This window comes from Primulina tabacum, chromosome 17, assembly GCF_025594145.1.
Source record: "Primulina tabacum isolate GXHZ01 chromosome 17, ASM2559414v2, whole genome shotgun sequence".
NCBI classification, from domain to species: domain Eukaryota; kingdom Viridiplantae; phylum Streptophyta; class Magnoliopsida; order Lamiales; family Gesneriaceae; genus Primulina; species Primulina tabacum.
In genome coordinates, this window is record NC_134566.1 from 11,302,633 (window position 1) to 11,320,681 (window position 18,049).

The window sequence follows — 18,049 nt, forward strand, 5'->3', positions numbered from 1 at the left end:
CCTATAAATATTTTTAAACATTATAAGTTCAAGATTCATGAGGCAAAACGAATTTGTGGCAGCAACATTTTCAAAAAAAATCTGCACAGATTTTTCTATGCTCTTTTGGTTCAACTTCACGGTTTGGTTGCTTTTCTGGATTACAGGTAGTTGCTCGGTTCCCGGCTCACACGGCTGCTGTTAGGCATGAATTAGAATGTGTAAGGGTGTCATTGGTCCATTGGTTTGCATCCATACACTCACAAATAAAGGAATGACAGCAAACTTTTTCAAAACTACAGATTTGAGCTTCGTTTTTGGTTCTTGGGTGGTTAAGGGGAGTATTCGAATCTTGGCTGTCCTAGGGACTGTAGCCACGATTAGAACCCTCCCTTAACATGTCTAGGACGTGACCAAGGTGTCCTTTCCAAGCTTGGTTCACAGATCCATTAGAATTGCACAACAACAACACAAGTTCATTTCGTTTCCTTCAAATTCTGTGTGTATGCACTTTCGGTTTTGGAGATGTTGGATGAATTGTGGTTGGCTCCTAGCCCGTAGCCATTGTTTATACAACACTCCATCATGTATAGATCGATCCATGGTCGCTCAAATGGCCATTGGAATGATACAAGACAACAAAACAATGCAATACATCACACTATACAGAAAGTGGCTCTCTCGGTTTTGAGCTGTGATTGTCCTAGGTGTTTGCTTGGTTTGTGGTTGGCTTTTAGCCCTTATCCATGGTCCAAGCCATGCCTTAGGATGTTGGTAAGAGTCCTTGGGCGGTGGTTCAAGCCCTTGGCCATTATTTTCAGAGTTTGCTCCACAAACAAGCAAGCTGCCGCTGCTGTATTTTCTGCTTTTTGACAGCAGCTTTGGGTCAAGGTTTTGGTGGTGGTTTGAGTTCTTGGTTGGCTTTTAGCCCATGGCCTTGGACTGGAAAGTACCTCAATGAGTTAGGAAAGTCATGTTTTTGGTCGTTCGTGATTCAGTCGAGATTAGAGGTCGTACGAGAATTTACAGTGAAAGGTGCCAAAATGACTCTCGAAAGAGTGTTTTATGTTTTTGGATTCCTTTCACCCATTTTCGTGTTTTACAGTTATTATGCATATTTTTCAGTATGTTTGGGGTATTTTTAATCTTGATTAAACGTCGGTTTAATGTTGGTTCGGGTTGGTACGAAGCCATGGTTAAAAATCAAGTTGTTGGTCCGAATCGTCTCGTTTTTGGTTCTATTGTTAAGATTTTGTCAAGTTAAGATTTATTTCATGTGTCACATATTAGTAGTAAGTCGCAGCAAGCTTGGGAACGATCCAACTCATCCGGTAAAAATAAGGTTATAATTATATTACGTGCATAAAAATATAAAATGTTATTTTTGAGATATATGTGATATGTCTTGTGGCCACCTTATGCTTATGGGTTTGGAAGTCGGTAGGAACAACCGAGGACCTCTCCGCCCGGTGACTTACGACCGGTTATGATTATGTATGGGTACGGAAATCCAGTCCAAGGGCTGTGATTGATCTCTACCGCCCAGTATACTGTGGTTTAGTCTGATCAGGCGCTCACGCTATGTTATGGGCCACATTCTTAGAAACATTATCTCTACCAAAAAATTATGATATGTTATGACAGAGCTCTATTGAGCAAAGCTTTTACGTATGATTTTTAGATATGCACGTAGTTATAATTATTCATGATATGATTTTTATCGTACGCTTTACGATACTTTATTTTTACGTTGCATGCGATTTTATGATATATTTACTTGTTATTCACGATATATACATGTTGAGTCTTTAGACTCACTAGACTTGATTGTTGTAGGTATTGATGAGGTCGGGACCGCGGACGGAAACCAGTGAGCGATCTTGGGACAGCAGTAGTAATCCCGAGGACCTCATGATTTAATTTTTGCACCTTTTATTATTCAAACTCAGTTTTAATACGTTGGATTATTTTTAAGTTGATGTTTACGTTTAATTATTTTTAAATTGTTGGTTGAAAACAATATTTGCTTCCGCTGTTATTTTAAAGTTAAAACTATTTACATGTTTACTTTAATTAAATGGGACAAGATAATTATTTATTTAGAAAATTTTTAATAATTCCGCAAAATTACGAATACGAAATACGGGCCGTGACACACCAAATCTGTGCAGTGAAATGTATTGAGTTGTTTTACTGTCGTGGGTCGTTCCAGTGGCCATTTCATCGACCATGGCTCGATCTAGACATGATGGAGTGTTGTATGAACCATAGCTACAGGCTAGGGGCCAACCATAATCCAATAACATACCAAAAAAACCGAAACCACCTTCATAAAAAAAACAGAATTTTAGAACCGTGGGACACTTGACATGTTGCTGTAAAAATCTGAATGATCTGTGAACTAGCCTTGGAGAAACTGATTTGGTCACTTCCTAGACATGATAAGGTAGGGTTCTAACCATGGCTATAGTCCATAGGACAGCCATGATTCGAACAAACTCACCTTACCCACTCAATGGCCAAATCCAGACACATTCTGCACATAAGGGAAATTCTGCTGTCATTCTTTCGTTTTGTGAGGGTATGGACTGAAACAAATGAACCAAAAACACCCTTGCTTCAGCTGCTGCTGTCACAATTTCAGCTGCTGCTGTCACAATTTCAGCTGCTGTCTTTCTGATTATTTTCGAAGGTGAGAGTGTGGGTTTGCTAGTCACTGAATATGAGTGCTATAGGAGGTGTTAAAGGTGCCATAATATACATTAAGTTGGGAGGTTACAAGTCAAGAAGTTAAATGAGTTTTGAATTGCTTCTTACTCCCTTAGGTTGGCCGATTCATTTTCTTATTTTTTTCTGCTGCATGTTCACGATTTTAGCAGTCGATTATTTCTGATATTTTCGAGCCTATGGGTGTAGGATATGTAGGTAATGAAGATGAATGTTATAAGTGGGGATTAATGGGTCTTGAAGTGCATTTAGTTGAAGGTTACAAGTTAATGAAATTTTGAATGGATTTGAATGGCTTCTCATTCCTTGCTGCCGTTGGGTATATATATATATATATATATATATATATATTTTTTTTTTTTTCAGATTCTTGCTGCACGTTCCAGCTCATTCCCTAGACTGAACAATTATGTGAATTATAGTATTTGAATTTACTAATAATTAGCGATTTAAAATGGGGAAATGAATACACCATGAAGTCCAATTAGAAATGGTTTAATTGGAGAGTTATCAACCTTTGAAATATTTTATGGGTTGATTAAATTGTTACCAATATTGCATGTACAATGTTGTTTAAATCTAGTATTTTAAATGTTTAAGGTTTTAAACACCCCTTTTTATATTTTAGTAAATTAACACATTAATTTAGGATAAAATCTTGCATGGCATACTTGACCTACAACTTACATATTGAAATGCTATGTTTAATTTCTTGAATATGTTATACCTAGATTTATTTATCCCCACTTGCTTACATATTTTAATTTAAACTTTAATTAAATATTGAATCTAAGAGAACTTATTTAATTACTTAGCTCCAATTAATTTATTAAATCTCAATGACATTCTTTTTCTTTAAATTAAATTATTACTTGACTTAAATTAAATTTAGGAATATTTGTCTTATTATTAATCTTATCTCAAATCTCCAAACTCCGGTCCGGCCTCGCGTATTTATCCTGAAAAGATAATACTAAACATCTACCTTTAAAATAAATAATCATGATTTAAAACTTCATATTTAATTTAAATAATAGAAATTATGCATGGCTTATACGTAATCTAATTTTCGGGTTCTACATCAGTTCTCACACACTAACACACACAATCACTCACACATACAGAGAGTTGAGCTTATTTAATAGCTGAGTGAGTCTTGCACGTAGACGTTAAACTTGTGTATGTAAACTTTGACACATAGACGCTGAACAAGTGTTGGCTGGAAGGTTTTGCCTTCAGTCTAGGCTAGGAGTTCAGTTAGACAGTATGGTAAGTCCTAAGCTGAGTGGGTTTGTACAAAGTTTTGTATAAATCAAAGTCTTTTAGTGGATCCTACCCGAGGTGGTAGAAGGGGTGACGTAGGAGCAGTTGAAGTCTCCGAACATTTATAAACATATGTTGTGTGCTTAACTGTTTAACTATTATTTCAAACTGATTTGATAACTTCGAGCTGTTATCAGTCCAGTTCTCACAATAACTTAACTGATATATGCAAGAACGGATCCCCCTTATATCAGTTAATCAGTTTACACAAGTTAAAAGTTTTAAAATAATTAGCTTTCTTAAAGAAGGATTAATTTGAGTATTTTTCGCTTGTTTTAAAACCAAACTAGATATATTTTATCGGTGTTTACATTTTTTATTACACGAGCTATTGCAGTTCATTAAGAATATTGTTGTTGAAGCACCCTCGCAGGTGTCACCCAAACCTATGCATCACGCTTGTCCACCAATATTTCACTATCAAAAACACCTCTAATTGCCATCAACCATCCAATAGTTGTTCATCTTCTGCATGACACAAAAAAAAAAAAAAATACCAAGCATAATTTTGTCTGAAACTAATATAATTCAAATGGATTATCATATAAATTATGTGCAATTCTTGCACTTATCACGTATAAATCAAAGTCATCAAGTAGATGATTCCTAAGTGGACTAAGGGGTGACGTAAGAGTTTTTATTCTCCGAATATCCATATAAAAACTCGAGTTTATTTATTTATTACATTTAATTATTTATGCTGACTTTAAGATGTGTTGTTGAAGCATCTTTGTATTATTCAAATATCTAAAATTTTGCATATCAAGTGTTTGATAAAATGATTCAATCAAAAATATTTTTACACATTCAACTTACATATCTTTTAAACGCTTTTCAAAATTTTTAATACGAGAGATTATTTTGAGTGTCTTCCGTTTGGTTTGTAAACCACACTCGATTTATCAGTGTTCAATATTTTAAGAACTGAGTTGTCGTAGCTCAACGATTATTCCACAATTGATTTTATCAAATGGTATTAGAGAGGGTTGTTCTTGAAAGAACATTTTAAATCGATCTTGATCTTTGAAATTTGAAATTTCATATTTTTCAAACATATATATGCCAAGTTGAATTTTCAGCCGTGGAAAAAATGACATAACTCCTTGCTCGAGTGTCGAAATGACAAACCGCTTTTTGCATTGTGAACTAAACTTGTAGAGAATTTTATTGGTACAAATTTTTAGCTTTGTCAGGCTCAAGGAAAAGCAGATTATTAATTAAAGTCAGACTATGTGTGCTGACACGAAAAATAGGCTATGAAGAAATTTGGTTAGTTATTACTATACTTCAGTAACTTCAAACTACAAAAAATATAACAGTGTTGCTAATTATAATTTTAAACGGGAGATGGATTTTAATTATTGAGGGGGAGATAAATTTTGCGAGAGATTTTTGGGTGGAGAAATACAAGCAATCTTGATTTTTATGATAACAAAATTTTTTATTGTGTTTCAAACATAATTTACTCAAATGTGATGTTGCTAGCTTAAGTTCAAAGCTGAAACTCGAAATCAACAAAGTTGAAAATCTGGCGTGCTGCGGTGTTATGATGATATCTTAGAGCTCGTGACAAGCCGCCAAAACGCCTGAATATAAAACATAAGTTTTCACAAGTAATATTTCACAATAGCTTAGTTACTTCGGATGTTATTTAGACAAAATATTAGTCACAAGATCGACTGACAGAAACAGAAACATCAATAAGCTCAGTCTTACCAGTTCTAGTTTATTGGTCATATCTCTCAGCTCGATTATGAAAATGGAACGATTCAATATGAATTACATATATAAGAGAATGATCTAGAAATAAACTTCACAAGTCAAAGTATAAATCAATTCACAAGAAGCTGATAAACCATAATGAAGTTGCTAATTCTGCACTGAATGAAGAAGTTAAATCAATTCACAAGAAGCTGATAAACCACAATCACTCACACATATACATAGTCTTGACATAAGAGAAGTTAAAAATTATGCGGATTGTGAGGTTGCGGCCGACAATCGAATGTTATTACGATCAAAAATAAATTCTGAAGGGGGTGAATAAATTTATCTCAAAATATTTCGAATAGATTGGAAACACTGAAATTTTGTTCTTTTCAATTAGGTTATCAATAATTCAAAGTTTGAACTATGCGGAAGTTGACTTACTTAAATTGGTTGAACAAATGACTTATCAAGAAAATCTGTTGGAGTTTCTGAAGAGTAGTAAGGTAGGTAGACTGAGAGTAAATAAACACAAGTTTGTTTTCAGATGTTCGGAGATTTCAAAACTCCCACTTCACTCTTTTTCCCCGCGGAAGGTTTGGACTAAAATACTTTCGTAATTATAAGTAATTTGAAATCACCCACTTCTGTAGGACATAACACTGCCTAACTGAAAGACTTGGTAAAACTTCAATCTATATACTTTGAGTAGTAAGAATTCTTTCTATCAGTTACACTGTTTTCACAGAGAAATTCTAAGAAAAAATTTGATCATCAAAATGATCAGTTAATGATTTATCAGTGTGTGATGTCTATCATAGATTGGTTCTCGGAAACCTACTACAGAGAAGATCAGTTTTTTGTTTTTAATAATCCAAAGATAGATTTAACTTTCTAACTTTTAGAGCTTGTTCAACTGATGTATTTATAGATTAATCTGCAACGGTAATCTTTTCAAAATATATCCGTTTTCAAATGCTGATGTTGTTGTTGCCATTTCATCGTCCTTTCTGACATGTTTTGGTAGTGCGCCGAAACCTGACATTCTGTTAAGGTTCCGTGACTACTAGTACGGAAAGATTTAACTGCTATTTCAACTGGGGTCTGATCCTTAATCACTTATTATATTGATTCTTTAAGGAATATATGGATTTAACTGTCAATTTGACTTCATCAGTCGACCATGAATCGTTTTGGATATTAGTATCTTTCTTATGTTTTATTAGTCCGTTTTTGTAATCAGTTAGGCTCCTTAGAAAACTTCATCCTATGAAAGTTCAATTTTCCTCCTTGAATTCAGTTCGATTAGGTTATTAATTATCCATTGGATCAACAACCTTGTTCAATCACCAAAACTTAAAATATTCCAACAATTTTCTCTTTTTCGGTGTTTGACAAAATTATGCCAAAAAGTACCAAATTCATTTATTTCCAACAGTGCTAAGATCTAAATTATCTAACTGATTATATAGGCACTGTTTTTCATGTATCATCATCTAAACTGACTATAGTATTTATCAGTAAGTTTCTTTTGCGCATCAGTAGATTTAGGCTGACTGGAACTAGTTGATTTCTTCTCTTCCCCCTCTTTTGTCAACACCGGATGGTGGCTTTAGGTAGGCAAGAACAGAAGCTAACTAAGAACTGACGTCGTCAATCTTATCATTAAAATTTGCATGAGCTTCCTCTATCTTGGTGTAGATTGAAATATATTGGCTTGAATTTTCCCACCAAGATGAGTGAAATGGTTTCCTGGGCCTTTTTGAGCTGCTCCAGTCGAAAGAATTTGTCGATCATGCCTCTTGATAGATCTGACACTTCTTTGAGCATTTTTCTTTGAAGGATTCTAAGACTTATTAAGTATTCAGATTGCTTATTTTCAGAACTGTTATAGAGGAGGAGATGACAACGAGACTTTAACGTATCTGATCCAGAGTTGTTTCATTAGTTAAGTCCAAATTGGTAGATGATGGCTCTATTCTTGGTATTTATTTGGATACAATAGCTGTCAGTCCAAGAGCTTGAATTTTAGAACGCCCTGCTTGTTTGATCATTATGACCCTTGACTCAGTTTGGCTGATAGGTACCTCAGCCTATTCCTTTATAGTCTGAATGATTCGTTATTCTGGTTTCGGATAATCTTGTTCAGTCATAGCTATCTCAACTACTTCTTGTATAATTTCTCGAAAAAAAGAAGCTTCGTCAGATTCAATTGTAAGTACATCCTCAGATAGGATGACTTTTGAATTAGAGATCAGCTTGGTCAAGGGAGATGTGGAAAGTAGTTTGCTTAGTAAAAATTCATCTTCAATATCATCTTGTTGTTGTTTTTGCAATGGATTGCACAACTTCCTCAATACTGGCTAGAGTAATCGGCCTCAAAGTGGAAAGGTGATAGGATCTGACTGATTGGACAGTTTGGCTTCCTTGGAGTCATCGTCAGTCAGCTTCTCAGAGACATACTGAAATGAAGAACCATCCACTCTCTGCTCCTTGGAATCCACTAGCTCAAACAATTTGTGATCATTCTCCTAGAATTTGATCTTCATCTACCGGGAGACCATCTCCATATCTAGTTGATTTATCACAGCTATATCATCAAATGCGGTTAGGCATGAAAGATCATAATTGGATCTTTGTTCGGCACAAACTGTGGTCAAATTTGGAATTTTTAGAAGATCTAGAAGATAATCTCGTCGTTAAAGAGCTCCAGCTATGAAAACATTTTTAACTTGATGTAGAGCACCTTTTCTAGTGCTACCTACCTTTTCAAGATATCATTTTTCTTCAATTTCATGGTAAAGATGATTGTTCTCAATTGCACCCATTAATCAAAGAACATTATATTTTCTGCAAAAAAATCATTAACTTCAACCATTAGCAGGTATATTTGAGTTTTGATTGCTGATATTGGTTCCGACCCTTGAGCTTCATCCACCTTAGCTTTTCCTTTCCCCGTGGCTATGGAGAAGGCAGAGACCAGTTCCGACCTGGTGGATTGGATGGGATCTCAGATGCTTTCTCTTTTTGTTGGTCTTGGCGGAGGTAGATCCATTGTCTTATTGATTTTTCTAGGTGGAGCTGCCACCACTATCAGTTTCAAATTTTCTGCCGGATGGTTAGTAGCCTTGTTTTCAGTATACTTGTCCACTTGTATTTGAGATATAGATACTGCCTTGATTGGTGTACACTTGTTTGGTTTTTGTAGTTCTGGCAAATTCTGGAAGAGGTGAATCAGTTAATACCTCAGAGTCACTGGATTGTAGAATCAGTTTTCCCATTGGCCTTGGTCCATTTAACTTGCTTCCCTTCTTTTCAACCAGTTTCCTTTCATTAGCCAGTTCTTCTCCAATTTCCTTCTTGATGAACAATATCCTAGAAGGAGAGACACTCAGTGCATGTCCTTTAGGCCTGAGATTGATTGAACAAATGGCTTATAAAGAAAATTAGTCGGAGTTTTTGAAGAGTAGTAAGATATGTAGACTAAAAAGTAAAGAATCACAAGGTTTATGGATGTTGGGAGATTTCAAAACTCCTACATCGCTCTTTTTTTCCCACTGAACGTTTGGGCTAAAATACTTTGGTAATTACAAGTATTTGAAATCAGACACTTCAATAGGACATAACGCTGCCTAACTGAAACACTTGGTAAAACTTCAATCTAAATATTTTGAGCTGTAAGAATTCTTGCTATCAATTACACAGTATTTACAAAGAAATTCTAAGCACAAATTTGATAATCAAATAATCAGATAATGATTTATTAGCTTGTGCTGGCTAGTTTAGTTTGGCTCTCAGAAACCTTCTACAGAGAAGATCAGTTTGTTTGTTATTAATAATCCAAAGATAGATGTAACTGGCTAACATTTAGATCTTTGTTCAACTTATCTATTTATAACTTAATCTGCAACGATAATCTTTTCAAAATACATTCGTTTCCAAATGTAGATGTCGTTGTTTCCATATCATTGTCCTTTCTGACATCTTCTGGTAGTATGCCGAAACCTGAAATTCTTTTAAGGTTTAGTGACTATTAGTACGGAAAGATTTATCCGCTATTTCAGCTGGGCACTGATCCTTAATCACTGAATATACTGATTCTTTACGGAATATATGTACTTAATCAACTAGATAGACTGTTAGTTGGGCTTCATCAGTCGACCTTGAATCGGTTTGGCTATCAATATCCTTCTTATGTTTTCTTAGTCTGGTTTTGTAATCAGTTAGACTTCTTAAGTAACATTTTCTTATGAAAGTTCAGTTTTCCTCATGGAATGTAGTTCGATTAGGTTATGTAATTATCTGTTGGATCAGCAACCTTGTTCAATCATCAAAACTTAAAATATTCCAACAGTGTCCTCTTTTTTGGTGTGACAAATTATACCAAAAAAATACTAAATCCATTTATTTTCAACAGTGCAAACAACTGAATTATCTAACTGATTATAAATTTCTTGAACAAAAGCAGCTTCGTAAGATTCAATCATAAGTATGTCCTCAGATAGGATGACTTCTGCATTAGAAATCAGCTTGGTACAGGGAGATGTGGAAATTAGTTTGCTTAGTAAATTCATCTTCATCATCATCTTGTTGTTTTTCAATGGATTGCACAAATTCCTCAATTTTGACTAGAGTAATCTGCCTCAAAGGTGGAGAGGTGATAGAATATGACTGGTTCGGCAGTTTGTCTTCCTTTGAGTCTTTGTCAATCGGCTTCTCATAGACATACTGAAATGAAGGACTACCCACTCTCTGCTCCTTGGAATCCACTGGCTCAAACAATTTGTGATCATTCTCCTAGAATTTCACCTTCATCTGCAGGGAGACCGTGTCCATATCTAGTTGAATCATCATAGCTATATCATCAAATACGGTTAGGCATGAAGGATCGTAATTGGATCGAAAATGAGTTTACGGCCTATAATAGAGTGTTGTTAGGATCGAAAATAAATTTTGAAGGGGGTGAATAAATTTATCTCAAAACAGTTCGGTTAGATTGGAAAAACTGAAATTTTGTTCTTTTCAATTAGGTTCTCAATAAGTCAAAGTGTGAACTATGCGGAAGTTGACTTACTGAAATTGGTTGAACAAATGGCTTATCAAGAAAATCAGTTGGAGTTTTCTTAAGAGTAGTAAGGTAGGTAGACTAAGAGTAAATAAACACAAGGTTGTTTCTGGATGTTCGGAGATTTCAAAACTCCTACGTCACTCTTTCTTATGTTTTATTTGTCCGATTTTGTAATCAGTTAGGCTTATTAGAAATTCTTCTTATGAAAGTTCAGTTTTCCTCATTGAATTCAGTTCAATTAGGTTATTAAATTATCTGTGGGGCCAAAAACTTTGTTCAATCATCAAAACTTAAAATATTCAAAAAATTTCCTCTTTTTTGGTGTGTGACAAAATTATACCAAAAAATACTAAGTCCATTTATTTTCAACAGTGCAAACAACTGAATTATCTAACTGATTATATAGACATTGTTTTTCATGTATCATCATATAAACTGACTGGAGTATTTATCAGTAGGTTTTTTCTGCGCATCATTAGATTTAGGCTGACTGGAACTAGTTGATTTCTTCTCTTTCTCCTTTTTTGTCAACACCAGATGGTGGCTTAAGGTAGGCAAGAACAGAAGCTAACTGAGAACTGACACCGTCAATCTTGTCATTAAAATTTGCTTGAGGTTCCTTTATCTTGGTGTAGATTTGAAAGTTATTGGTTTGAATTTGCCCACCAAGATGAGTAGAAGTTGCTGCCTGGGCCTTTTTGAGCTGCTCCAGTCGAAAAATTTGTCGATCATGCCTCTCGATAGATCTGACACTTCTTTGAGTATTTTATCTTTGAAGATTCTATGACTTCTTTAGTATTCAGATTTCTTCTTTTCAGAACTGTTACAGAGGAGGAGATGACAGCGAAACTTGAACTTTTCTGATCCAGAGTTGTTTTCATTAGTTAAGTCCAAATCAGTGGATGATGGCTCTATTCTTGGAATTTCTTTGGAAGTAATAACTGTCAGTGTGGGGACCCGGACGCTAATTCATTCATTAATCATCTTTGGCAATAATTGAATCAATTAAGATAAACAGGGTCTAATTTTTTTTTTTAAATACAAGATTGCGCAACATATGAAATAAATCTTATTTCATTTACAAGATCAATATCCAGATCTAAGTACAAAAGTAAATCATGTCAAACTACTGTTCATTCACTACATGTCAGGTAATGAAACAGATCTACTTCTAAGCCCGGATCTCCACGCTAATCTTGAATCTCTCATCCTCTTCTTGACCCTGATCTTGTCCCACCTGTTGTCATGCACACATACAAACACAACAACAGCCGGATAACTCCGGTAAGAATATAATCCCAGTATAAACAACGTATACATGCCATCATATAAACGGATATAAAAGCATGAAACAGATATCAATAGCATGTATCAAATCTGAAAGGCATGAATCGATATAAAGCTATGAATAAACTCTGGACTCGTCATCTCAGACTCGACTCATCTCTAATCTAGGGATCCCGATTCCTGGACATTGGCACAATATACCGAATCTCTACAATAGAAGCTGATCCACTCCTACACAACATCGATATAAACCAAATATCCAATGTCTTGGCATATCCACCAAAGACTTGGCATATCCGCCAATAACTAGGCATCTCCGCCCCTGACTCAATACACGCTTTGCTATAACTCAATAGACTAAGCATATCAATCTTATAAATTGTAAATATCAATGCAATAAATAAAGTATGTGGTTTTTGGGAAACTCAAGTCCAATCTGACTCGAGTCGATCTCCCGGTTAACATTGATTTATACCTTTCTTTTGTTGGTTTCTGGTTCTGTCGAAGTCTTGAATTCGAATCTGTCAATTACTCAATCTCGCAATGACAATATCGAGGAGTAAAATATCAATATACCACTCAAATCAATACTGGATATAATCAGAATTCAATCTAATTCTGTTTCAACGGCATAACTGCACAATCTCAATATACCCAGCAATACAAATCAACAGATATCAATTCTCACAACTCATAATCGATAATAGTACAAATCTGATATCAAATCTCAATCAATTTCATTCTGAAAATCATAACAATTTCATACGGTATCTGTTCTTCAATTCGGTTTCGATTATACGATGTCTAATATCGCAAGAACACCATATATGAATCATATCTGATTCCTTCAATATCTTATTTTCAAATCATAACAAAACGTAGTAAAACTTACGTCCAGTTGAAGTCTTTGTCGATAGGAACACAGTACTGAAGTCGGATTGAAATTCTGACGGGCGGATCTTTCGTAAATCAAAATTCTATATCAAGAACTTGATTTCCCTTAAAGCTCTGAGTTTCCTTGCTCTGAAAGTTGGAATGAAGGAAATGAAAGAATTCTACATATTATATTGCATGTCCAAGCCAAATGGCTTCATGTTTGCACTGCACATCTCGCGCATATGCGTTACCTCCTTCGGCGCATATGCGCGAGACACTATGTCTCGGCGTGTATCTTCACGGCAACTCGCGCATATGCACGCCCTCACCCGATGCATATGCGCGAGGTTCTCTGCCAGTCTCGCGCATATGCGCGGGTCCTGGTCGCGCATATGCGCCCGGCTGGGTCGCGCATATGCGCGAGGGGTTCAGTCCTCGCACATAATTCAATCTTCGTTTCATCCTTTCCCTCTATAATCACATCAATTTATCAATAATCATTTTAGGTTACAATAACAAAATTCTCGGGCATTACATTTCTCCCCCCCAAGATCCGATTTCGTCCCCGAAAACACAGGCAATCAAATCAGATACAATAAGGAATGGAGAATAGAAGCTAAACAAGAAGACTCACATAAATGAAATAACTCTGGGAATCTCTATCTCATATCTGATTCAATCTCCCAGGTAGCTTCTTCAATGCCATGATGACTCCACTGAAATTCCACAAGCGGAATAGTCTTCGTTCTGAGCTGCCTTTCTTTACGATCAAGAATCTGGATCGGTTTATCAAAGTAACTCAGTGTCTCGTCAAGTTTTGCCTCGTCTGGCTGAATGACATGTGAAGCATCGGGAAGATATTTCCTCAATAACGATACATCAAAGACATCATGTATTCCAGATAGAGAAGGCGGTAATGCGAGTCGATAGGCACGATCTCCTGTCTTCTCGAGAATCTCGTACGGCCCAATATATCGTGGAGACAACTTCCCTTTCTTGCCAAATTTGACAACTCCTCTGAAAGGTGAAATCTTCAAGAATACTCGGTCTCCTGCCTCAAATACTAACGGTCTACGTCGAACATTGGCATATTTGGCCTGTCTGTCTTGAGTTGCCTTCATTACCTTCCGAATCAGCTTTAATTTTTCTGTCATATCTCTGATCATATGAGGTCCAATCACAGGTACCTCAGAAATATCATCCCAATACAGAGGGGATCTACACTTCTTGCCGTACAACGCTTCAAATGGTGCCATTTCAATACTCATCTGATAGCTGTCGTTGTACGAAAACTCACAAAGTGGCAAAGATTCTAGCCAACTAGTGCTAAATCAAGCACTAAAGCTCTAAGCATATCCTCCAGTGTCTGAATAGTCCGCTCTGACTGTCTGTCGGTCTGTGGATGATATGCGGTACTCAGATGTAACTTAGTACCTAGAGCCTGCTATAAACTCTGCCAGAAGTGCGAAGTAAACCGAGGATCCCGGTCTGAAACAATCGACTTTGGCACTCCATGCAACCTGAACACCTCTATGACATAGATCTCTGCCATCTGGTCATGTCTGTACGTCATCTTGTACGGAATAAAACATGCGGATTTGGTCAATCTGTAAATCACGACCCAAATCGCATCACAACCTCGGGAGGATCTCGGTAGCTTCGTTACAAAATCCATGGAAATGTGATCCCATTTCCATTCAGGAATAGATAAGCTCTGTAATAGTCCTCCTGGTTTCTTTCTTTCGGCTTTCACCTGTTGGCAATTCAGACATTTGGATACAAATTCAGCAATATTAGCTTTCATCTATTTCCACCAAAACTGTCTTTTCAAATCATTGTACATCTTTCTGCCACCAGGATGAATACTGAATCGACTTCTATGCGCTTCTGACAATATCTGTTGTTTCAAATCTGAAACATTCAGCACAACAAGACGATTATTCACATACAGTACACCATCACGTACCTGATACTCCGACCGATGCGCTGCTCTGACCATCGATATCGAATTCTGAACATTCTGATGAACTTTCTGAGCCGCTTTAATTCTCAAAATCAGCTCTGGTTTGACTTGAACATCATATAATCTCAATGGTTTACAATCTTTCTCAAATGCTAATCCAGACAAACAGCAGTCTTCAATCAAATTTGAAACACCAATCGTCGATAAGGATAAAAATCATACCTTTCGACTCAGTGCATCTGCTGCTGCATTGGATTTTCCTGGATAGTACTTGATTTCACAATCAAAGTCTTTAAGTAAATAAAACCATCTTCGCTGCCTCATATTCAGCTCTGACTGAGAAAACAAATATTTCAAGCTTTTATGATCACAATAAATCTCAAACTTCTCACCGTATAGGTAGTGTCGCCAAATCTTCAGTGCAAAGACGATGGCTGCCAATTCAAGATCATGAATTGGGTAGCGAGATTCATGTGACTTCAACTGTCTCGAGGCATAAGCAATGACATGTCCTCTCTACATCAAAACACAACCCAATCCTCTGTGAGAAGCATCACAATAAACAACAAAATCACTAGTACCTGACGGGATAGTCAACACCGGAGCACTGGTCAATCTCTTCTTCAACTCTAGAAAACTGGACTCATAGTCTTCTGACTAAATAAATGGAGCATTCTTCTTAGTCAACTGAGTAATAGGTTTAGCAATACTCGAGAAATCTTTAATGAATCGACGGTAATAACCTGCTAAACCCATAAAACTGCGTATCTCTGGCACAGATGTCGGTCTCGGCCAACTAATCACAGCCTCAACCTTGCTAGGATCAACAGAAATCCCATCTCCAGATATAATATGACCCAGAAATACAACCTGTCTCAACCAAAACTCACATTTCGATAGTTTGGACATACAATTTCTCAGTTCTCAGAGTTCTCAACACAATTCTCAGATGTTCAGCATGATCAATCATATTCTTCGAATATATCAAAATATCATCAATGAAAATAATCACAAAATCATCGAGATACTTCTGAAACACACGGTTCATCAGACCCATAAACACAGCTAGAGCATTAGTCAACCCAAACGGCATGACAATAAACTTATAATGGTCATACCTGGTTCTGAAAGCTATCTTCGAGATATCAGAATCTTTGACTCTCAGCTAATGATATCCAGATCTCAGATCGATCTTGGAATAAACCGAAGAACCCTGCAACTGATCAAATAAATCATCAATACGAGGCAAAGGGTATTTTTTCTTTACTGTAGCCTTGTTAAGTTGCTGGTAGTCAATGCAGAGTCTCATTGAACCATCCTTCTTTCTAACAAACAACACTGGAGCACCCCAAGGAGAAACACTCGGTCTGATGTAACCCTTGGCTAGTAAATCCTCTAACTGCTCTTTCAACTCTTTCAATTCAATCGGTGCCATTCTGTACGGTGCTCTAGAAATCGGAACTGTACCTGGTACAAATTCAATGCTGAAATCTATCTCTCTAACTGGAGGCAAACCCGGAATTTCATCTGGGAAGACATCAGCAAACTCAAAGACAACTGGCAAATCATCCAATGATGGGCTCGATTTCAGTAAGTCAACTGAATACACAAGGAATTCCTCTGCTCCTTTATGTAATAATCGAGTCATAGATAACGCAGATATCAAAGGAATTCTAGATCTAGAACCCTTACCGTAAAATTTCCATTCTTCAGCCATCTCAGGTCTGAATCTCACAATCTTATGGAAACAATCAACGGTAGCTCTGTACTTGGTCAGCATATCAATACCGATAATATAGTCAAAATCAGACAACCCAAGTACAATACAGTCTAACTCAATCTCATGCCCGTCATACTGTAGCATACAATGTTTAACAGAATTCACTGAAATCAAACATGTCCCCAACGGAGAAGAGACAGACGCTATAGCAGATAAAGACTCAATGGGCAATGCATGACTCAATGCAAAATGTTCAGATATAAATGTATGAGAAGCACCCGTATCTATCAATACATAAGCAAGGTAACCACATAAAGAACAGTTACCTGCAAAAACATCATCTGGTGCTTCCTGGGCCTGTTCATCTGTCAAAGCAAATACTCTGGCCTGCTGTCTAGGAGGCTGGCTAATTGTCTGGCTTCCTCCTGGCCTCTGCTGTGATAGATTAGTAGTCGGTGGTGGCTAGAAAGAATGAACAGTTGATGATCTTCTATCAGTCTGAGCCACTGATCCAGCTGATTCTGCTCCCTGGGATCCCTGGGAACCTTTCTGTGGACATACTCTGGCAAAGTGTCCCTGCTGTCAGCAAACACGGCAACTACCAATCACTCCCTGGCATTGCTCGGTCGGATGTCTCCCTACGCAAGTTCTGCAATAAGCCCCGGTATAACTCTGGCTCTGTCGGGAACCACTGGAGCTAGAATAACTGCTGCCAGACTTCTTCAACTGTTTTCCTCTGGCTTTCAGATAATCTTTCTTTCCACCACTCCTGCTTCCAGTCTCAAATCTGGGAGGTGGTTGCTGTGGTCTCGGTGCTGGAGGAACATAGGAAGCTCCTTTCTGCCTCATTAGACACGCTTCTTCTCCTTTGGCTCTGTTAAGGGCATCAGCAAAGTTATTTGGTCGCCCTGTGTTCACCAATGTAAAAATCTCATGATTCAGCCCATTAATGAACTGATCAGCAACAGCTTCGTCATTCTCGGACACATGTGGAGCAAAACTCAACAAGGTAGAGAACTTGGCCACATACTCTTCAATGTTCAACTGACCCTGTCTCAAATTTGCAAACTCCGCACCCTTGTCTTTCCTGTACGACACTGGGAAAAATCTTTGATAGAACTCAGTTTTAAAGACATTCCAAGTGATATTCGTACCTCGATGCTCCAATGCTCTCTGTGTCGTGATCCACCGTTTTATAATAAAACTTTAGGCTTGCTATGACTTTTCTCCTAAAGATAATTACCGTTTTATAATAAAACTTTAGGCTGCTATGACCCTGTAGGGACCCGGACACTAATCATCTTCTTAATCGCCACTGGGATAAATGGATCAATTAATTAATCTGGGTCTAAATTTTTTTTTTAATTGGGCCCTGTATAAACAAGTGTACAAATCTATA